Source organism: Pipistrellus kuhlii, unplaced genomic scaffold (assembly GCF_014108245.1).
Source record: "Pipistrellus kuhlii isolate mPipKuh1 unplaced genomic scaffold, mPipKuh1.p scaffold_m20_p_36, whole genome shotgun sequence".
In the NCBI taxonomy this organism is placed as follows: Eukaryota; Metazoa; Chordata; class Mammalia; order Chiroptera; family Vespertilionidae; genus Pipistrellus; species Pipistrellus kuhlii.
Genome location: NW_023425536.1, coordinates 3683332 through 3706858, shown reverse-complemented (window position 1 = coordinate 3706858; position 23527 = coordinate 3683332). Strand labels below are relative to the sequence as shown.

The following is a 23527-nucleotide window of genomic DNA, read 5'->3' as shown; positions in this document are numbered from 1 at the left end:
TCTGTTTCCTCAGGAGATAGAGACGGGAACCCAGGCTGGGCTCCACAGCCCTGAGCCCCAGAGCCAAGACCTGCAGCCCACGTAACATGCAGCCGTGAAAGGCGGCAGGGCTGCTGGCCGTGGTGGAGTCCGGAGCCGGTAGACTGGAGCCGGTTGTAGAGAAAGCTGCAGTTTCATTTCGTTTGTTTTGTTTTATTTGTTTGTTTTTTAACCTAGAGCACAAGAGTTTTCACTTGCACTTACTCACCCAAGGCTTTGGTGCGGGGAGGGAGACAGGGACTCGGTGCCGAAGGAGGTGCTGTGGTGGGAAAAGCTGGCAGAGAGACTTGGGAAAACAGCAGCCAGGAACGCTGGCTCCTCGGCCCCACCCGGAAATGGCCATTTTTCCTGGGAGGAAGTAGCCGCCCCCAGCAGCCACAGGACAGGAAACAGACAAAGTGCACTGCGGTGACACAGCCTGCCCCACCCGCAGGAGGCCTGGACTCCACACCTTGTATTCTGTTCTTTTCAGAGGAAACACAGCAGATGCCAAGCTTCTGGGTCTGAACAGTCGCAGGAGCCCTCAGTGACAGGATTGGAGGAGGACTATCCTGGGAACAGACTGTCACTGTCTCCACAGTAGAGAGCTGCTAAAAACTGCAGGTTCCCAGCCCACCCTGCTGGTCTCCATTTGAGGATCTCTGCCCAGCCGAGGGCAGAATAATACTGTGGGCCACTCACAGAGAAGCAGCTCTGGGACAGGAAACACACCCACCACATTTCCTGGAAGCTAAACAGCACCACCCCTGTCCAAAGCCCTTTCAAAAACAGACTGTTGAGTGCATAAGATTGACAGCTGGCCCTAACCAGTTTGGCCCAGTGGATAGAGCATCGGCCTGCAGACTCAGGATCCCAGGTTAGATTCCGGTCCCAGGTTAGATTTCTCTATCGTTGGTGTTTCTAACTCTCTACCCCTCTCCCTTACTCTCTGTAAAAAATAAATAAAATATATATATTAAAAAAAAAAAAGATTGACAGCTGGCTGACAGGCAAAGGCGGGCAGAGCTGGAGCCTGGGGAAGGGCAAGTTTGCAGAGCCAGCCTGGGCCCCAGGCTGCTAACAAATCCACTTTAGAGGACAGACTGGCCCCTCCTGATTGCAGCCAATTACTGTGGGTCAGACACAAGCGGTGGCTCAGTGAATCACATGGAGCTTCAAGCAGGTGCTGAGAGCCCAAGGGGCCAGCGCCTGACAGTGGTCAGCCCCGAAGGACCTGGCAGGAAGCCCAGAGTGGGCAGGCAGGTGGGATCCAAAGTGAGCCCCCAGAGGGCACCAAACGCTGCTGGAAAGAACACCACTTCGGTTTTTTATTTCTCTTTCTTTTTTCCCTTTTAAAATTTATCTTCTTTACCTGCATTATTGATTTGTTATTTTCTAGTCTCTTGTTTCATGCATACATCTAATTGTCCTCTTCCCTTTTCCTACTCATTCGTTCTCTTTTTTTCACTACTCATTCCCCCCCCCTCTTTTCTTTCTCTCCTAATTTCTCATCTTTTTTCCTTTTTCTTATTTTAGGTCTATATGCTTTCTCCTCTATTTTCCTTTTCAAACATTTTTTCTTTTCTTTTCTTCCTTCATCATTTTAAACCATTTTCCTCCCCTATTCCAGTGATTGGCAAACTCATTAGTCAACAGAGCCAAATAGCAACAGTACAACGATTGAAATTTCTTTTGAGTGCCAAATTTTTAAAACTTAAACTTCTTCTAATGCCACTTCTTCAAAATAGACTCACCTAGGCTGTGATATTTTGTGGAAGAGCCACACTCAAGGGGCCAAAGAGCCGCATGTGGCTCTCGAGCTGCAGTTTGCCGACCATGGCCCTATTCCCCTAATACTTTATTCTTATTTTCTTGATCTCAGCTCTGCATTTACTTATTCCTTCCCCCCTTTTCTGTTTGTGCTTTTTACTGCTTGATGTAGTGCATTCACATTGTTGTGCAGCCATTGCCAGCATCCATCTCCAGAATTTTTCATCTCTCAAAACTGAAGCTCTGTACACTAATTCTTCATTCCCTTCTCCTGCCAGCCCCTTAATTTCAGATGTGATGAGGGCAGTATTTTTTGAATGATAGTGTTCATTTCTTATTTCTTACTTCTAAATCGAGTTTATTGGGGTGAAATGGCTAATAAAATTATATTAACCAATGATTGAAGGTGTTCAATTCTGTAATACATCATGTGTATACTGTATTGTTGTCAACACCTCCAGTCAAGTCTCCTTCCATCACCATTAACCTCTTGTACCTCTCCCCATCCTCCTTTTCTCTCTGGTAATCACTATACTATTGTCCCTGACTATGAGTTATTGTTGTTGTTTTCCTTAATCCCTTCTCCATTTTCACCTAGCCCTGCAAACACCACTCCTCCCCAACAGTTGTCAGTCTGTTCTCTATATACTAGTATGCTCATTTCATTCCTCCTTCTCCTCCTTTTCCTTCTTCTCCTCCTCCTCTTTGTCCTCCTCCTCCTCCTCCTCCTCCTCCTCCTCCTCCTCCTCCTCCTCTTCCTTCTTCTTCTTCCTCTTCTTCTTCTTCTTCTTCTTCTTCTTCTTCTTCTTCTTCTTCTTCTTCTTCTTCTTCTTCTTCTTCCAGTTGAAAAGGTCTCACACATTTATTATTGAACCAACCTACTACTGCAGAGAAAAAAAATCAACAGAGTAAAATCATGAGTCCATTAATTTCCCAATTAAAATGCCCCAACTGTCTGGACTGTAGCAATCTTTTCAATCATGCAAAGGTGTAAGCAACCTGGATACAGCATGAATAAATATGTGAGTCATCTCTCATGTGTGATTCCTCATAGGCCCAGTTTGGTTCTCCTCCAATGTCTCTTCGTCGAGTTGTACCTGATTTTATTACCAGTTTTCATCCAAATCCTTTGGGGAATGGGCCAATTCTGCTTTTGTTTCTTGGCCAGGAACCTCTTGATCCTGAAAGTATTGTGGGAAGACATGGTGAAGGAGAAGCAAACGCATGCCCCTCGATGGCGGAGAAAGAGCTATGTTTATTTCTTGTTGACTTTTCTATCCTGGCCTTAGGAGGATGTGCTTATTGATTTTTGGGGGGTGGGGATGGGGGAGAGAGAGAGAGAGAGAGAGAGAGAGAGAGAGAGAGAGAGAGAGAGAGAGAGAGAGAAATACTGATTAGTACTCACCTAAACTGGGGATGGAACCCAAGACTTAGGTATGTGCCGGGATTAGAGATCGAACTGCAACCTTTTTGGTGGATGGGATGATGTTCTAACCAACGGAGCCACCCAGCCAGGGCTCTTGTTGACTCTCTTATATGCAGCCCTCCCTTGATTCAGGCAAGGATAGTCATTGCTTTGGGAAATGCTAGGAATATTAAAGTAGAAATGAAAGGAACAGAGTCAAATGTTCAGGCTGTCAGTTCCAAAATAGGGATCGCCTCGCTTTCCATAAAGAGCCAGGTTTCTCGGAGAGACAAAGCCCCGAGAAGCCGGGGTGGCCCCCAGGATGTCCTGTCTCCGATCCTCTCGTCTCCACTGGACTTGTCCTCAGGAACAAAATCAGCAGGCAGCATAATAACTGTTTTTAAAAAACGATTAAATGCCTGTTGTGGACAAGGAATCTGGATGTCTGTGTAGCCTGGCAGACAAAACAAGGATGGGCACTCAGGCGGCAAGTGTCAGCGCACTGGAATTAAACCTTCTGTTCCACGTCTCCGCCCTCGGACTGTTGGAGCAGAGACGTGAGACGCTTGCATTTCACAGGGGGCCGTGCTCTGGCCCACCTGCCTGACTCCCAGGTTTCCTCCTAATGTTGAGATCCTGTGACCTGTTTCAGGTGCAGCCAGAGCTCAGGTGCATCCCTGGAGCCTCCCCCTGGAGCAGCGGGTGAGTTTATAGTTTTCGGAAGATGGAATCAACGTGGCCACGAACTATTCATGGGAAGGGCCTGTGCGGCTTTCTCTGAGCTTACACACAGAGCAGATTGCAAAGGCTCTGGGCAAAAACACAACACACTTCAAGCCCACACAGCCCATGACGACTGGTCGCCAGCCTGTTGAAATGGACTAGTTCATCTGACTTGTGTCCATTTGATTAGTACACCAGCCGAAGAACTTAAAAGGGGAAGGAAAAAGTTTTCTCCAACAACACATGTTATGTTACATAGAAATACTTAGCAGAGGAGGACAAAAGACCTCAGTTGTAGTCAGATGGCCCGACAGTCTGAATGAGTCATTAGTAATGGAATGCTAACATTTTACCTAAATCTCTTAGACTCATCCTCCTTCCCCCAAATCCCCAAAGAGTGTGGTTAACCCAAACCAGCTGGAAATCTCTTCATTGTAAAATTCTGCGATTTCACTGGGACAATGTGTGTTCACGCAGATGTAGGGAAAAGCCTCACGTCTGAGAATCTACCTCTGTGGGAGGAGGGCAGGGAGGAACTGAAGAAAGGGCAGGCTGCTCGGTCAGGTGATTAAAAGGTTTATTAAGGAAAATTGCAAACGAGGTGTGTCTTGGTGGTGGCAAGAGTAAGAGGCTATCCCGCATGCTTCTTGGCAGGAGCTAAAGAATGACATAGAGCAGGGCAGTGTGGAGGGGGTTACTGGTGTGACTCATGCCAGATGAGGGAAAACACCTTGCACACTTGCCCGGATAGATGACAGCCTGTTCCAGGAACCAGCGTGCCTGGAGCATGGGACAGGGGTGGGGATGGGGGTAAGGGTGGGTACGGGTGTGTGTGTGTGGGGGGGGGGCAGGGGGCGTGGACTAGACAGTCTCTGAGGGCATTTATAGGAAGCAATCTCTGTTCAGGCCCAGATCAAGCTCATGAGTCCAGCAGTGGTCCCATCATCATAGAACAGCCTCTCCTCCACTTGGTAAATGACACTCCATTTACCAAGAGCTTGCCTCGGTCCCTCCTCTGTTCCCCTGAGGGGAGCACCACTGGCTGGAGTCATAGCATTCAGCACCTGCCAGCTGCCCTCCCCTCATCAGCCCTGAGAGACAATGCATCACCTTGGATCCCAGGGGACCCTGCTGTAGTTGTTTGTGAAACTCTTGTCTTGTTGCTCATCTCCACGCCCTCACACCTCTTCACTCCCTTTGAGAGAAGACTTGTCCTTGTGATCAACAGTCATGAGCCAGCAACCCTCTGAGCCTGGGTGGTTTGGGAAGATTAGCAGCTGTGTCCTGGGCTCACTTCCTGCTCGGCCACTGCATTTCCAGGGCTGCACATGGAGGGGGATGGCTACTCCTTAAAACCCCCTTTCAGGGGCACTCTCCTTGTCCACCCTCAGGCCAGGAGGGTCAGCGGGGACAGACCCTCCAGTCCCTGTCCTGGCTGTGTCTGCAAGCTGCTTCCTCCTGAGCCTGCGGGGCTGAGGCTCAGGCCTCTCATCAACTGTGGCCTTTGCTTGTGGCCATCAAGTCTGACCTCACCCTCAGGTTGTGATGCACAGCACAGCCTCAGTCCCTCAGGATGCTAATGAGCTGAGCCCCATGACCAGCTTCAGGGAGCAGGTGCCCAGCCTAAGTGAGCAGGTGACCAGCTTCAGGGAGCAGGTGCTCAGCCTCAGTGAGCAGGTGACCCTCCTCAGGGAGCAGGCACAGGTGTGCTTGGCTGGGTGACCCTGTTGTGAGCCTGGGGCTGGAGCCCAAAATAGGGGCTCAGCAAACTTCTGGAAAATGATGCAGTAGATCATGTACCTCCTCGGGAACAGTTTGGCCTGATTAAATCTGAAGGAATCCATCTCACCTGATCTCATGGGACTTGTAAAAAAGTCCCAATTTTACAATGAAGAGATGTATATGTGGTTTGGTTTAACCTCACTCTTTGGGGACTTGGAAAAAAAATGAGTTTAAGAGATTTGGATAAAATGTTACCATTCAGTTGAATTCAAACAGAAACAAACAAAAAATAAATAGCAAATAATAAAAAAGGTAAACTAAATTTTTAATCCCCCCTATCATAACCACTTTAAGATATTTTTGAAATCCTATCTAATAAAAGAGCCATATTCAAATTAACCATCACTCCGCTACACCCAAAAGCTACGCCCACCACCCAATAAGAGAGAGTATGCAAATTAACCCCAACCAAGATGGCTGCAGCCACTGAGCTAGCAGGAGGGAAGCTTGGGTTTCCCTGGCAACAGAGGAAGCTAAGCTTTCCAAACACCCTGGCCAGCTGAGGCCTCCACTTCAGGCTACAAAGTTTCAATTATATTAATAGAAGATACATAAATTCCAACAGAAATGGTGGAAGCTACGAAGCTGCAGAGAGCAGGAGGCTAGGGTTGCCCCTGGCAATGGAGGAAGCCAAGTTTCTGCAGCCCTGGATGGCCCAGGCCTCCACTACAGGCTATAAAATTTCAATTATAGAAGATACATAAATTCCAGTAGAAATGGCGGCAGCCATGGAGCAAGCAGGAAAGTTGGCTCTGCTCCAGGATACAAAGTTTCAATTATAGAAGATAAACCCCAGATACCAGGGTCTCTGCTTGGGTCGCCAGGGGGACATGGCCAACCTTCAAACCACCATAGGTCCCTCTCCCAGGCTTCCCATGCCCCAAGGGAACCCCCACCCTGATCCAGGACACCCTTCAGGGCAAACCAGCTGGCCCCCACCTGTGCACCAGGCCTCTATCATATCTAATAAAAGAGTAATATGCAGATTGACCATCACTCCAACACACAAGATGGCTGCCCCCATGTGGTCAAAGATGGCTGCCCCCATGTGGACACAAGATGGCCACCACAAGATGACATTAAGGGGAGGGTAGTTGGAAGGGACTAGACCTGCAAGGGAGGGCAGTTGGTGATGATCAAGCCCGTAGGGGAGAGCAGTTAGGGATGACCAGGCTGGCAGAGGAGGAAAGTTGGGGGTAACTGGGCCTGTAGGGAAGGGCAGTTGGAGGGGACCCAGGCCTGCAGGGGAGAGCAATTGGGGGTGACCAGGCTGGCAGGGGGGCAGTTGGGGGCGATCGGACTGGCAGGGGAGTGACTAGGGGGTGATCAGGCTGACAGGCAGAAGCAGTTAGGGGCAATCAGGAAGGCAGGCAAGCGAGCAGTTGGGAGCCAGCAGTCCTGGATTGTGAGAGAGATCCCAGATTAGAGAGGGTGCAGACTGGGCTGAGGGACAACTAGTAACAATATAAAATTTTTCTGAAAATCCATCTGTCATTCTTTCTAGCTCCTCTGTGAGGAGTCCGGCTTTGCTGGGTGAGGTGGACACAGTGGCAGTCGTGTACATACCTGAAGCTCCACGGTGACCTGGACCGTTTTAGGCTCCAGTTTTATCTTTCTTCTTAAAGAAAATGTGGTGAAAAAATAATAGAGAATTTGCCGAGACCAGTTTGGCTCAATGGATAGAGCGTCAGCTTGGGGACTGAAGGGTCCTGGGTTTGATTCCGGTCAGGGGCATGTACCTTGGTTGCGGGCATATCCCCAGTGGGGGGTGTGCAAGAGGCAGCTGATTGATGACTCTCTCTCATTGGTGTTTCTAACTCTCTGTCTCTTTCCCTTCCTCTCTGTATAAAATCAATAAAATATATAAAAAAATAATAGAGAATTTGTCACTTTAAACATTTGAACTGCACAGTGCAGTGGCATTAAGGACATGTCACATTATTGAGCAACCATCACCACCATCCATCTCCATAACTTCTTTGTTGTTGTTAATCCTCACCTGAGGATATTTTTTCCATTGATTTATAAGACAGAGTGGAATGGAGGGAAGAGGAGAGGAGAGAAAAGGGGGGAGAGAGAGAGAGAGAGAGAGAGAGAGAGAGAGAGAGAGAGAGAGAGAGAGAGAGAGAGAGAGAAAGAAACATCACTGTGAGAGATGATTGACTCCCGCATATGCTTGGACGGGGGTTGGGGATTGAACCTACAGTCCAAGTACGTGACTTTGACCTGAAATTAAATCCAAGACCCTCTAGTGCTCTGACTGATCCTCTAACCACTGAGCTCACTGGCCAGGACTCAAGAACTTGTTTTTGTCTTGCAAAACTGAAACCATCTCTTTACTCTTGTGGACTGCTTCCATTTCTAAGCTCAGATTTCCACCACACTGTCGGGTTCACAGCCTCCCTGGATGTAGTGGCCGTTTATGCAGGAATAACCATGTCCTGTTTGCTTTTTTGGGGTCATATCATCAGGGTTTAGTGAGATCGTATGGACTCTAGACACTGATTGGCCAGCTGTCGCTTTGCTATGTCAGGGAATCCTGTAATTATAATTGTAAGCCTCTTTTTTTAAAAAATATATATTTTATTGATTTTTCACAAAGAAGAGAGAGGGATAGAGAATTAGAAACATCGATGAGAGAGAATCATTGATCAGCTGCCTCCTGCACATCCCCCACTGGGGATGTGCCCGCAACCAAAGTACATGCCCCTGACTGGAATCGAACCCAGGACCTTTCAGTCCACAGGCCGACGCTCTATCCACTGAGCCAAACCAGCTTCGGCTATAATTGTAAGCCTCTTTCTATATATAAAAATCCCACCAAGTCCCACCCCGAGTTCTGATTCTGTTTTGAAGGTCTGGGGCCCAAAGTTGGAACCAATCAGAAATACCCTCCATCCCATGCCTTAGAATCTAAGGCGTCTTCAAACTACTGCCCGCGGGCCACATGCGGCCCGCAGAGGAGTCTGATCCGGCCCGCCAGGTTTTTTGGGCAGTGAGCGCAGCCGAGGTGTTACAGTAGGAATTAGTAGTTCATATAGTCCGGCCCTCCAGCTCTCTGAGGGACTGTGATCTGGCCCCCACTTTAAAAAGTATCCTCTGGGTCCCTGGGGGGCTTTTGTCCACATGGGGACCTCAGGCCATCATGGCAGCTCAAGTTCACACTTTGTCCTCAGGGCCGGATGGCAGCTCAAGGGCAGCCCCAGCCCCGAGGGGATGAGGAGCGTGCTGTCCACGCTCATTCACAGCAGCTCTGAGGACAAGGGCCCATGAAAGGCTCTCTGGCCCCTAAGGACTTGCACCTTCGGATCGGCAGTGTGGCTGAGCTCTGATCTGGTTTCCTCCCTCCAGGTGCCCATGGTGGGGTTTGCCAGGCAGTTTCAGCCTGACCAGGGGTCATGTCATTGGAGACACTTAATGCCCCTGTGATGTCCCCAGGACATTCCTCAGGATGTGGCGGGCGGTGAGCTCAGTGGTCCTTAAGCTCTTCAAAGTTGGCCTGTCATGATTCCTAAATGTGGCTCCAACGATTAGGAGTCTGGCCGGTCCCACAACCTTATGAACAAGTGTTGTCCTCACCGGTGCATGGAACAAAAGTGTAAAGACTCTTTCAGTCCTTTGTTTGATTTGCCCAGCAACCTCCCTCTGCACCTTTCTCCTGACAGAACTCCTCTCTTGGGGAGAACTTCTTCCTCAGCACCGACCCAGGGTTCCCAGGGCCAGGCCAGGCACGTGGCTCTGTCTCCTCCTCCTCCATGTTTGCCCAGGGACAGCTCCATGGCCCAGGCTGGAGCAGTCACCGCCTGCTCTGGGCTTTCAACACGGATGCTGTCAAGGCCAAACCTCTTCCCTCTGGGCTCCAGCTGTCTGGTACTTTATCCCTGTGATGGGAAGTTCTCATTTGAAGTGACAGACAGTGATGCTGACATTCAGGAGGAAGTTGACCCCAGAGAAGGAGGTTCCATTCTTTAAGGCAACCACAATTTCAATGTCAGTGTCACTCCTTCTAGCCACGTGTATGTGTAGTTTTTTATTTTAATTTATTAATAGTTCTTTTCTCATTATAAAGGCAAATCATGTTTATTGTCACCAATTTGGGCAAAACAGAGAAAATGATTGTTATCTTTTTATTCTTTTCATTCCTTTTTATGTTGACCATTTTTTAAAGGCAGCCTTGAGATGTTGCTAGCATGGGTTGATCTCTTAGAGCCTTGTCACTCACAGCTCTGTGCAGGCGAAACCCAGACTTCCTACTGGTGCCTGTGCCTACTGGTTTGTACTGGGAGAAGGTGGGAGTATTTGGCAGGTTTTCTCTCACTCCTGCAGGACACCATTCCCTTACCTTTGTGCAGAATCACAGAGCATCCTATGTTCCCACAGCTTACACTAAATGACTCCACTTGGGTTTTGGTTCACTCAAGGGAAATAGAAGGACCCTCTTTTTTTTTTTTTTTTTTAAGTGAGAACAAGCCCTAGCTGGTTTGGTTCAGTGGATAGAGAGTCCTGTGGACTGAAGTGTCCCAGGTTCAATTCTGGTCAAAGGCCCCTGACTGAATTGTGGGCTCAATTCCCAGTAGGGGGCATGCAGGAGGCAGCCAATCAATGGTTCTCTCCCTTATCATTGATGTTTCTATCTCTCCCTTTCCTCTCTGAAATCATTAAAAATATATTTTAAAAAATAAAAATAAAGTGAGAACAAATCTGAAAATCACCTAGGCTCTTTTTACTTCTCCACACCATTCCCAATATTAGTAATAATTATACACCTACATAAACTGGCTGGTTTCCATCACTGGGAGATTAGGTTTAATGACTCTCTTGATTTCAGATTGATTTTCCCACTAGGAGGAGTACTGAGTGAAAACAAAACAAGAAAACATTTTTTTCTTTGAATTAAAGACCAACAAACTTAATGTAACAGGCAATACTTTTTTATATAAAAAAGATAAAGGATATAAAAATTACAAATAATTTACAGAGCAACTATCATAGATAGCCTCTTGAAACCTATGTGAATAGAAATCCTATAACTAAGGATATACAGAAGAAGAAATCTTGAGACTGGTAGGAATGGCAGAGATGCAGAGCGGGTTGGTCCCATACCCATGTATGAAGGTTGGTATATCCTAGCTGTGATAATAAAGGAAGGAAAAGAATAAAAGATAACAATCATTTTGGTGCCCTCTGAGGAGGGGTGTGTGTGTGTCTAGACCCCATATCAGGTCTCCAGCCCAGTATTCCAATGTCATGAAGAGAAGTCTTTGTAATTTCTAGCTGTGAAAACCAGTGGGGATTGTGGCTGAGTAGGTTTAAGGGCTGCTGGAGTTCCACACATTCCTTTTAAATGACATGCGAATGGACTTACTTCCTCTGAGCTCTAGCACTGGGGAAGCTGCTTGAAAGGTGCCAGGAACATATGGGCAGGGACTGAATTGTTTGGCTTCAGGATGAGAGATGGAGAGGCAGGTTTCTCCTAGAAAGAAGCAGTGGCAGAGATCATTGTTACTTTTCTGAGCCCTTCCTCCACAAAACTGGCAGGTGGTGCATGTTCAAGTCTCCATCAACCCAGCTAACACTATGGGCCCTGCCCTGGTGGTTTCCTGAAATCTCACCTCAAACAACTTTTGGGCCAACTCAAGCCATTTCTACATACTTTTCCATACAAATGGCCTGTCTTGGTTCATGCTTAAAATTTTGCTAACATCTCTCAAACAAGCCATATCTTGCCAAGCTGTATCTAGCAGCAGTTGGCCTTGGTTTGCCTCTCCTGGGTACCTCCAAGTCTAGCACAAGTAGCAACCATCTGAAGATTGTTTTGTAGCTCATCCTGGACTGTCCTAGGCAGGTAACAGATGGTGGCTGACCTTGGCCAGACCTCTCCAGAGGGCACCTGATAGACAGCTTTAGACACACTGAAGCAAAACCCAACAACTTCATGAGCAACAAACTCCAGGGTGGACTCAGTGGGCATCAGAGCCCAGCTGAAGAAGTATTGCTTTGTGGAGTCAGCCCCTGCACAATGGTCATAGTCAGTTCTCAAAATCAATGGCCTGCGTGTATATCATTCCCACTGACATGCCAAGAGCAAGCAAAGCTCAACTACATCAGGAAGGTGAACAGGGCCCACATGGAAGAAGGAGCTTACCCTGAGCACACAGCTCAGGTAAGTGGGGAAGCTGAAACACTGGGCCCCACAGGACACCTACTACATAATGCCACTCTACCATGACTGGGAGATGTTGCAGCTCTAGCTAGTGCATAGAAACACGCATGGGAGGCAGCCAACATGCAGGAAACAAGTCTCAAATGAAATAATAGAACAGAAATTCCAGAAAAAGAACTAAACACAATGGAGACAAGCAATCTTCTAGATTAGGGGTGTCGAACTCAATCAGAGAAGGGGCCAAAATCTAAAATCCAGCCTAAATCACGGGCTGAATGGTTTACTGAACAGTCATAAACTGTCATTGTGATGGAAACGCAGCGGAGTGCAGTGATGACAGCGCGGTGCGGGCCACATTGCAAGGCCTGGAGGGACGGATTTGGCCCGCGGGCCTTGTGTTTGACACATGTGTTCTAGATGCAGAGTTCAAAACACTGGTTATAAGAATGCTCAATGAACTTAGGGGCAGAGTAGAGGAACTTAGTGAGAATTCCAACAAATATCACACAACACAGTGTGCAGATGTGTTGTAGAATTGTGCACCTGAAATCTATATAATTTTGTTAACCGGTATTACCCAGTAAATTCAATAAAACAAACAAAGGCTATAACATAAAACTGGAGATAGAAAACATAAAAAAAGAACCAGTCAGTAATGAAAAATACAACTGATGTGAAGAATACATTACAGGGAATCAACAGTAGAATAGATGAAGCAGAGAATCAAATCAGTAATTTAGAAGATAAAGAAATGGAAAATGATCCAAATAGAAAAAAAGAAAAAGAAAAAGCATAGTTTAAGGAACCCCTGGAACACCTTTCAGCATACCAGCATTTGCATCATAGGGGTGCCAGAAGAGAAGCAAAAACATTCAAAACCTATTCGAAAAAATAACGATGGAAAACTTCTCTATCTTGTGAAGGAAATAGACGTACATGTTCAAGAACCACAGAGATTTCTAAACAAGATGACTCCAGTAAGGCTCACACAAAGACACATCATAATTAAATTCCAAAGATTAAAGACAAAGATAATTGTAACAGCAGCAAAATAAAAGCAGTTACTTGCAAGGAAGCTCCCATAAGATTGTTAGCTGATTTCTCAACAGAAACTTTGCAGGCCAAAAAGGATTGAAGAGAAATATTCAAAGTAATGAAAAGCAAGGATCTTCAACCAAAAGTACTCTATGTAGCAAGGTTATTATTTAAAATAGAAGGTGAAATAAAGTGCTAAAGACATTCATCAGCACCAAACAAGTATTACAAAAAAATGTTAATGGGTCTTCTTCAAGAAGAAGAAATAAAAAGATAAAAAATATGGATAAAAATGATAATAAATACATATCTATCAACTACCATAAGTGCAAACAGATTAAATATTTCAGTAAAAAAATAACATACAATCATTGAATGGATAACAAAACAAGACCCTTTCATAGTCTGTCTGCAAAAGACTCACTTCTGATTGAAAGACACACACAGACTGAAATAAAAGGAGAGAAAAAGATATTTCATGAAAATGAAAATGAAAAGTAAAAAAGCTGGATTAGCAAGAATTATACCAGACAAAACAGACTTTAAAACAAGGACTATATCTGGGGTGGTGAACACACACTACAGTATACAGATGAAGTGTTGTAGAATTGTGCACCTGAAACCCGTTAATTTTGTTAACCAGTATCACCCAAATAATTTCAGTAAAAAATAAATAAAACAAAGCCTATAATAAGAAACATGAAGGGCAATTCTACTGTACTTCTGGTATTTATCTGAAGAAACTCAAAATACTAAATTGAAAAGATACATATACATCCACATGTTCATTGCAACATTATTTACAATAGCCAAGATATAAACAGTAGCCTAAATGTCTATCAGTAGATGAATGTATAAAGAAAAAGTGGTGCATATATACAAATGGAATATGACTCAACCATACAAAGAATGAAATCTTGCCATCTGCAACAACATGAATAGATATAGAGGGTATTGTTCTGAGTGGAGTCAGACAGAGGACAAATGCCAGATTTCACTTGTATGGATATGTGGAATCTAAAAAAAGAAAACAACAACAATAACAACAAAAACAAAAGAAGAAAAAAAGCAGAACAGAAATAGTCTCATAGATACAGAGAATATTTTATGGTTGTCAGATGGGAGGGCTGCTGGGGGGATGGGTGAAAAGGTGATTAAGAAATACAAGTTTGCAGTAGCAGAATAGTCATGAGGATGAGCAGTACAACATAAGAAACATAGTCAACAATATTGCAATACTAGTACATATGGTGTCAGATGGGTACCAAATTCATCAGGATGGTCGTCACTTCATAAATTACATAAATGTTTAATCACCGGGTTGCACACCTGAAACTAATATAATATTGTACGGAAACAGTAATTGAAAAATAAAAAGTTATTTAAAAGAATAAATATTTTAAGAAATGAAAAAGGAAAACTTGTGGCTCAGTTGGTAGGAGCGTCATCCCATACACCAAAAAGGTTGCCGGTTGATTCTCATTCATGGTGCATACCACGGTTATGGGTGCGATCCCTGGAGGTGACCAGTCGATCCAGTCTCTCTCTCTCTCTCTCTCTCTCTCTCTTTCTTTCTCCCCCAATTATATCTTCAGGTTTAGGATTAAAAATAAAATAAATAAATAAAAAAGAAGTAAAACAAATAACTTTTTGCTACACCCTATATTAAAGTAAAAATACCTGTATTACTATTTATGTATAGGCACACTCATACATATAGTCATATGATATAACATTAAATTACATGCTTCTCATGACTGAAGAATTCAGACTTGTGTGGACGGGAGACTACTCCAAGGTAGTTTCACTGACTGACCATAGAGCTAATGCCAGGCCAGAGGGAGGCTGTTTGTCATGGACTCCCTCAGAGACTGGAGACCGTTTCATTGTAAACAGTGTTAATTCTGAGAGATTCTAGTAGCCCTCCCCTGCCTCCTGCTATGTGCTGGTTCCTGAACAGATTGTCATCAAGATCTGGTCAAGCATGTAAGCTAATTCCCTGTGAGCATATGTACTAGGGTCTAGTAATAATTAATGTCGTTTTTAAACATTCGTTTAAAATCTTGCTTGGCGTTGACTTGTATTGACATAACCTGCAAACACATGGTATCTACAGAATGTGTGAAGTGCAATTAACAAGTTTTGCTTGAAAAAGTTTGTGTTTGGTTTGGTTTTTGTTGCAAAACTAGGGCTAAGAAGATGGCGGATGAAGAGCATATTCGGCACTGCATGCTTTACGAGTTCCAATTAGGAAGAAAAGCAAATGAGGCTGCAAAAAACATCTGTAGTGCTCTTGGTCAAGATGCAGTTAGCGCCAGAAAATGCCAGCGTTAATTTCGAGAAATTTTTCGTTAGATGACAAGAGTGGTCGAGGCCAGTGTGTCCAATTTTGATCAAGAAGCTCTTCAAGCTCTTTTGGTGCAAAATCCTCAAATTACCCAACAAGAGCTTGCGACAACTTTAAATTGTTCACAAAAAGCAATTTCCAATCAATTGCGTGCACTTGGCAAAGTCCAAAAGTTTGGAAAATGGGTTCCTCATGAGTTGACCGACAACAACTGTAATCAAAGAGTCACAATTTGCAGTTCGCTCCTCTCTCGTCAAAACCGTTTGCCGTTTTTAGAGCAAATTGTTACCGGAGATGAAGAATGGGTGCTGTATGTTAATTTGAAAAGGTGGCCTCAATGGTTGGACAAAAATGAGGCTCCGCAGCCCACGCCAAAACCTGACTTGCATGCGAAAAAAGTGATGTTGTGTGTTTGGTGGAATTTTAAAGGAATTCTTCATTATGAACTTTTACCATGTACCCAAACCATTACAAGTGCAGTGTATAGTGCCCAATTGGAAAGGTTAGCCCAAGCTTTAAGAGAAAAAGAACCCGCGCTGATTAATCACCACAATAACGCACGACCGCATACTGCAAGAATCACTGCTGAAAAACTGCGCCAGTTGGAATGGGAAGTTCTCCCTCAACCTGCATAGTCTCCTGATATTGCCCCTTCCGATTACCATTTGTTTCGTTCTTTGCAAAACTTTCTTCTTGGAAAAAAATTTAATAATGAAGAATGCCTCAAAAATGCATTGACCGAATTTTTTGCATCAAAATCACAAGAATTTTACAACAGAGGGATTAAAATGCTTCCTGAGCGTTGGGCACAAGTAGTAGAAAACAACGGCAACTATATTGTTGATTAAATTTTGTTGTATTGTTTAAATAAATTCGATTTAAAAAAGTATTAGAAAACGACATTAATTATTAATAGAACCTGAGACTATCCCCTTTTTTGCCTTCTATGATTCTTTGGCACCTGCTACAGAGCTAGGGAGTCCATTTTGTCTCAAAGTCATCCAAGATGCAAATTGTATGTAAGTTTCTCTTAATAAACTCTATTAGTTACCAGACTGGAGTGGCTAGTCTCTTAAGTTTTATTTTAAATTTAATTTTTTATTAAATTATCGAGGTGACACTGGTAAATAAAATTATATAGGTTTCAGGTGTACCATGATGTAATACAGCGATTTTCAATCTTTTCACCTCATGGCACACATAAACTAATAACTAAAATTGTGTGGCACACCAGAAAAATCTATTATAATTTTTGCAGATCTGGCCAAGAAAAATAGGTATAATTTTGATTCACTCACACTGGACTGCTATTGGGTTGGCTGTTGTCATTTTTTAATTTTACAATCTAAGGGAAAGGAGGTAAATGCACCTGACTAAATACTCAGGTAATGCATATTTTAAAAATTCAAACCAGTTGAAAATTTCTATGATACATCACTTGTATATTGTATGGTGTGTTTGTTCATCACCCCAAGTCAAGTCTCCTTCCATCACCATTTATCTTTTCTATACCCTCTTCTACCTCTCTACCCCTCCCCTCTTCTGATTGCCACACTGTTGTCTGTGCCTATGTCTTCAGTTTTTCTTTGCCCTCCACTTATGGTGGTAGATTATTCTGTCCAGGGACCTTTTTTTTGGGTCTGCGTGTACTAACATAATGTTCCTTTATAGGAATTTAAAACTCTATCACAATTTGAAATAACTGTGTGTTCTCTCTCAGACTTTAAGTATGCAAAGTTATCAGACCAGGACGTGGACAAACACCTGCGATGCACCAGTGACAAAGGACCGCCACGAACCATGTGCCAGGGGTCTTCTGGGCTCGCACACAGGCCTTTGGCGTCCTACAGCTGTGTCTGTCCACCCTCCACCAGAGGTGACAGGAAATGATAGAGTTTGTAGTTCCCATGCCGACACGGGCACTGATGTTCACACAAAAACGGACGAAAGCATGTCTTACCGTAGCAACAACACAGGCCGTGAAAGCACTCCTTTCTTCCCTGTCCTTGAAAAAACAAAAACAAAAACTTCCCCAAAAACCTCGGGGTGAAGCACGTCTGGTGATGATCAGCCTACAACAAGGTACAGAGAGGGAGTGTTTTCTTTGTGACAACTCCTGGTTGACTTGGGTCATTTCAAATACACCCTCTTTTGTAAAAGGCACTCGCAAATGGTCTGTTTGTAAGTAATACGCTGGGGTTCCATACAGGGGAGTTTTTTCTACTGATATAAAAGAGGTAAGCTCAGACAAGGTATAACAAGGAAAAGAGTTTAAAGAATACACATGTGGGATGAATGTGCCCTTTAAAGAACAACCAGTATAGTAGGGAAACATACCTTTGAAGGGTTAGGAATTCCCGTGAGATGATCAATGAGGAGTAAGGTGCTAGAGGCTGTGAGCTGGAGTACAGAGAAGAGAGACACCAGCCTTTCAAGTGGCCGAAGGAGAGGATAAGGTGGGCTCTCCCACAGAAAGACCATTCACATTCATTAGAATGTGTGTGTGTGTGTGTGTGTGTGTGTGTGTGTGGCGGGGGAGGGGATGGGACAGAAAAACGGGTGAAGTGGGAGGAAGGGTGGACAAAGGAGTGATGACCTGGAATCTCAATGGGAAAGAGGCGCTGCATCCCCCTTGCTACTGCATCCAAAGAGACACTGCCCGAGACGAAGGCTGCCCTCACCGAGGCACAACTGAACCTGTGGGATCAGAAGATGTGCCCAGTGGCAGCTCCAGACGTAGGCCCCCGGCCATCGCCATGGAGGTTGACTTTGAGCACAGAGGGCACTGAGAGTAGAAGTTCTGTGTCCTGGGCGCCCGGTTCCCGCAGTTTGGACATGAGGTTGCTGGCCACGCTCTGGGGTGAGGAGGTCCGTTCCTGGAGCAGGAGGAACTCCTTGGTGGTATTGAACTTGCCACAAAGGGAGGAAGCCCAAATTCATCGCCCAAATTCGTTCACCATGGGATGGGGTGGGTCTAGTGGCCGGCGGAGTGTCCTCCAGGCTCAGATGTGAAGTGTGGGTGTCCATCCCCAGGCTGGCCTGAGAGCAGATGGGACACCTGAAGCTCATGCTGCCGCCAAAACTTTCCTTGCACCCTTTACGAGTGGTCGCCTTACGAGAGGTCGCCTTACGAGTCAGTGCCCAGATCGGGGCTCCCGGTGCTCCCTCAGCTGCTGGGTGCTCAGGAATTTGGGCAGCATGGTGACGGAGATGTTCTCCTCGGTGCTGCACATTGAATCCAGCAGGAGGCAGCAATGATCTTCTGTCTCTGGAATGCACGCCTGGACCTCCATGCCCTGTTCGTGGGTGACCAGGGGCACCAGCAGCTCGGCTCCCCTTTGGCATTCTTGTAGCTGCTCACCCAGAGGTGGATGCCCCTGTCTGGCTCAGTGCCCTGCTGGTGGATCAGCCCCCAGAGGTTCCCCTCGACCTTGTAACAGATGCCGCACGTGAAGGGGTGAGGTGCTGCAGGCACAGTGAGCACACCACCGAAGACCTTCACCTCATCCTCCTCATCCATCCAGGGCTACAGGTGAGTATCCTGATCAGGGCAGGGATGACCACCAGGGCCTCGCCGCTCAGGTCTTAGGGGCAGATGCCCTCAGCATGTAGGATCTGCAGCAGCACCTCCATCACTGCTGGGCACCAGGAGCTGGACGTCCAGGATGCAGCAGCCCTGGGACTGGAGCAGAGCAGGCGGGGTCCAGCTGCCACATGTCCTGGACTGCTGCTTTCTGCAAGATGTGGATGTGCCCGAAGACAAGCAGGAGGTCACACACAGAAACATACATGGACAGAGGCTCCAGCTGCACAGAGCACTCAAGAGGTTGAGCAGTGACAAGATCTGTGGGGATGTGACAAGGAATGACCCAGGGCATTGGTGTGGATGGATCTGAGATATCAGTACTGAGCTGAAGATCCAGCTTGTGAATGTCATAAGAGAGATTCGGAAAAACTGCCTCTGATTCTTAAGAAAAGTCAATATAAGAGAGAGGGAGAGAGAGAGAGAGAGAGAGAGAGAGAGAGAGAGAGAACAAAAAATAAGTGATTTTTGACTGGATTCTGAATCTCAAAACAAATACATAAATGAATAAAATAACCATAGAATAAATTATTGAGAAAGTGGCACTCACCTGAATGAGTATCATATATTTAATAATACATGTCAATGTTTCTGCATCGAGGTACTTAATTCTATTGTAGTTATGTGGGAGAATGGCCTCCTTAGGAGATCCAGGTTAACTTATTTAGGGCTGAAGTGTCTTGATGTTTGCAAAGTAAACAAACAAACAAATAAATAAATAAATAGGGGGGGTGGAGAGAGAGAGAGAGAGAGAAAGAGAGAAAGAGAGAGAGAGAGAGAGAAAGAGAGAGAGAGAGAGAGAGAAATAGAAACATAAGTGATGAGAGAGAATCTCTGATCAGCTGCCTCCTACATGCCCCCAACTGGGGATCGAACCCATAGCCTTGACTGGAATTGAACCCGGGACCCTTCAGTCCGCAGGCCGACATTCTATCCACGGAGCCAAACCAGTTAGGGCAGGTTGTTTCTTTAAAAAGCGAAAGTCAGAAAGAAAAAATAATGTGACAAAAATAGAAGCACATTTCCCTTTGAAACACTTACCTCTACTCTTTTCCCTCCCTGCCTGGGCTAGTTCTACAGATAATGCTGATCCAGGGTGGACTCCGTTCTCACCTGGTGGCTGAGATGCTGGGCCTGTCGGCACCAGAGTCCCTTTCTGCTCGTCGTCTGGTTTAATCTTTGAGATGCCCTCTGGACACGACTCTTCTCCAGACCGAGCCTCAGAGAAAATTCCTGGAGGGCAGACAGAGTGTGTATTTCTAAATACGGCATTTGGTGGAACACCATCTGCTTTCAGTCTTAGACGCTGCCAACTCCTCAGGGCCATGGAAGACACACTGTAACCTGTCCATATCCGGGAGACTAGGGAGACAGGTGACTAAGCAGAGAAAAGGCATCGGGAGGTGATATTTGCATAAGATCCAAAGGTTAGTTCCTAGCAGCAGTGACAGTACTGGAGGAGGGGTTGGTGGCCAGTTATAGTGGAGCCACCTGACTTAGATTTCTATTCTTCTTCCCCTCCTATGTTTAAGTTCTCATTTATTTACTTACTAAAATCTCAGGGTCATGGAGGAATGTGATGTCAAATTGAGTGAATTGTAGCCCTGGCCAGATAACTTCGTTGGTTAGACTAGAGCATTGTGCTGATACGCCAAGGTTGCAGGTTCAATCCTTGGTCATGGCACATATAAGAACCAACCAATGAATGCATAAATAAGTGGAATAACAAATAGGTGTTTCCTTCTCTCTTTCTCTTCCTCTCTATCTAAAATAAATTTTTAGCCCCAGCTGGTTTGGCTCAGTGGATAGAAGGTCAGCCTTTGGACTGAAGGGTCCCGGGTTCAATTCCAGTCAAGAGCACATGCCTGCGTTTTGAGCTTGATCCCCAGTAGGGGGCGTGCAGAAGGCAGCCAATCAATGATTCTCTCTTGTCATTTTTGTTTCTACCTCTCTCTCCCTCTTCATTCCTCTCTGAAATCAGTAAAATTATATTTTAAAAAATAAAATAAAATTTAAAAAGTGAATTATGTGTTAGGATCTAGAGTAGGGGTGTCGAACTCAATCAGAGAAGGAGCCAAAATCTAAAATCCAGCCTAAATCGCGGGCCGAATGGTTTACTGAACAATCATAAACTGTCATTGTGATGGAAACGCAGCTGAGTGCAGTGATGACAGCGCGGTGCGGGCCACATTGCAAGGCCTGGCGGGACGGATTTGGCCCGCGGGCCTTGTGTTTGACACATGTGATCTAGAGAGTTGCTGGTTAAATACCAGAAGGCAAGATAATGCTGTGCCAAAGGAGTGAGTTCGTTCTTATGGTTAAAACATTTTTAATGCCCAGCAGCATCTCATCATGTGAGCTTCGATTCTCCCCCTTCCCCTGTGCTTGGATTCAGTCTCCTTCCAGTATGGCTGCAGGGGCCAGCAGACCAGCCAGTAGTTTCATTGGAATTAAAAAAAATTCCAGGACTCTGGCTCCTAGACTCAATTTAAAAAAAATATATATATATTTTATTGATTTTTCACAGAGAGGAAGAGAGAGGGATAGAGAGTTAGAAACATCGATGAGAGAGAATCATCCATCAGCTGCCTCTTGCACACCCCCTATTGGGGATGTGCCCGCAACCAAGGTACATGCCCTTGACCGGAATCGAACTCGGGTCCTTTCAGTCTGCAGGCCGACGCTCTATCCACTGAGCCAAACCGGTCCGGCTCCTAGACTCAATTTTAATGTCAAGCCTGTACTATCCATATACATTGGCCACAAGGTCAGACCAGCACGTGGGCCTGGAGAGGCAGTTTCCTCCGCTGACCTGGGAAAGCGGGCCTCGTCCCCGCTGCAGGGGCTGAGAGATGCTGCTGCAGCTGCCGTGTGAGGGCCGAGGAGCTGGCGGTATGAGAGAGAGGAGGGGCAAAAGTCTTCCAAAATACTGGACATGGAGTGCAGGCCGATATTTTCATCCTCACTCTACGCTTCTCCTCCCCCGCTCCCTGGAGAAAGGGGTGGGGAGCCCCCTAAAGGGAACTCATGGCCGCAGGTGGGTTACATCTTCTTTTCAGAAACACTGGTCAGGGAAGGATGATGAGCATCCAAAGAACTGAAGCTAGAACAACCAAACATGGGACTATCATTGCCATCACTTTATTACAGAATTTAAATTTGTGAAAAGAGTAGAACTTTAATTTTTTTTCATAAAAAAAAAGACAAATACGTGAGGTGATGAATGTTTGGTTTTAATTAACGAGGTGGTGGAAATCCTTTTATAGTGTAAATTTATATGCAATCACCACAGTATACACTTTAAATGTCTTAACATTTTATTTGTTCCCTTAACCAGTTTGGCTCAGTGGATAGAGCGTCAGCCTCCGGACTCAAGGGTCTCAGGTTCGATTTCAGTCAAGGGCATGTACCTTGGTTACGGGCACATCCCCAGTAGGGGATGTGCAGAAGGCAGCTGATCAATGTTTCTCTCTCATAGATATTTCTAACCCTCTCTCCCTTCCTCTCTGTAAAATAAATAAATAAATAAAAATCAATAAAATATATTAAAAACATTTTTTTGTCAATGATCCTTCAATAAAGCTGAAAACATCAACCGTGCACAAGAGAAAGCACTGAAAGGAGTTCTGTGAGGCAGAGGTGGGGGTGGTGGTGAAGAAAGAAGCCAGAAGAATGCTCCTTTTTTATCCTGTGTTCTTCACTTCTGTGTGATTTGTTACTATGTGTATTCATTGCTCTGATAAAAATAAAATTACAGCAAAAAAGTCAACCACTGGAACTGCTTGCATTCTTTTCCCCGCTCACGTAGCGCTGGTTGGATTGCTCCTGAAGACAGCAGCGCCTGCACCCGGTCCTGTGCTCTCCTACATCTCGTCTCTGTCATGTCCCAGCCCGTCTCCAGCCGCATGAGGAACAGCCTGACGTCAGCATGGGTGGCAATGGAAGCGGCTTCTCTATCTCGCCATCAGAGGCTGGAGGCAGAGCCCGTGGTGTCAGAGGCGCCGTCCTTCCTGGCCGCCCCTCCCTCCCAGGCTTTCAGGGAAGGCTGCTCAGAGTTGGGTCTTTGGGGCAGGACCATGAGCCCCTGAGCAAGTCCCTGCAGGACCAAACGAACAGGAGAGGAGACCTTCTAGCAGGAAGGAGGAACGGGGAGCCGCAGCAGTTAGTCAGCAGCGGTAGGATCCGAGCATGGCTTACAGGAGGGGCTGCAGGCAGCAGGAGGGCAGCCACACCCTTGGGACATCTTAGCTTTCCTATGGTTCTTCTGACACAGGAGACGTCAGGAAACTGAGCCAGAAAGTCACTTGGTTCAGCTGGATCTTGTTGGGTTCTTCCTGACAAAAACCATGGCATGGATTAGCAGGGGCTCATTTGCAGCAGGAGAGCCAGAGAATTCCTACACACTGACCCACAAGCTCCTACAGAGAAACACCGTCCCCCAGCGTCACTCACAGCCTTTCCTATGTGTTTAGGCTTCCCAGTAGGAATAATGACACCTGTAGCATCGCCTGTGTGGTGGATCTACGGATGTGTGGATCTGTCTACGTAACACCGACATATCTCCATATCTGCCAGGATGACTGTGTCTGCTCAGATCCGTGACCTTTATCTATACATTTTCTGTACGTCTACTTATATCTGCTTATCCATTTTCCTAAACACCTTTGTTATCTTATCTGTGTCTCTATCTCTATCCTATCT

The 23527-nt window shown here is 45.7% G+C and overlaps 1 long non-coding RNA gene across 1 annotated transcript; it reads left to right on the top strand.

Annotated features, from left to right (window-relative positions):
- Nucleotides 1–2808: 2808 nt before the first annotated feature.
- On the top strand, nucleotides 2809–22676 carry LOC118732243. The gene is made up of 4 exons (XR_004992097.2): nucleotides 2809–2993; nucleotides 5615–5620; nucleotides 17486–17495; nucleotides 22665–22676. It is a non-coding gene; the product is annotated as an uncharacterized LOC118732243 (long non-coding RNA).
- The last annotated feature ends 851 nt before the right edge of the window (nucleotides 22677–23527 follow it).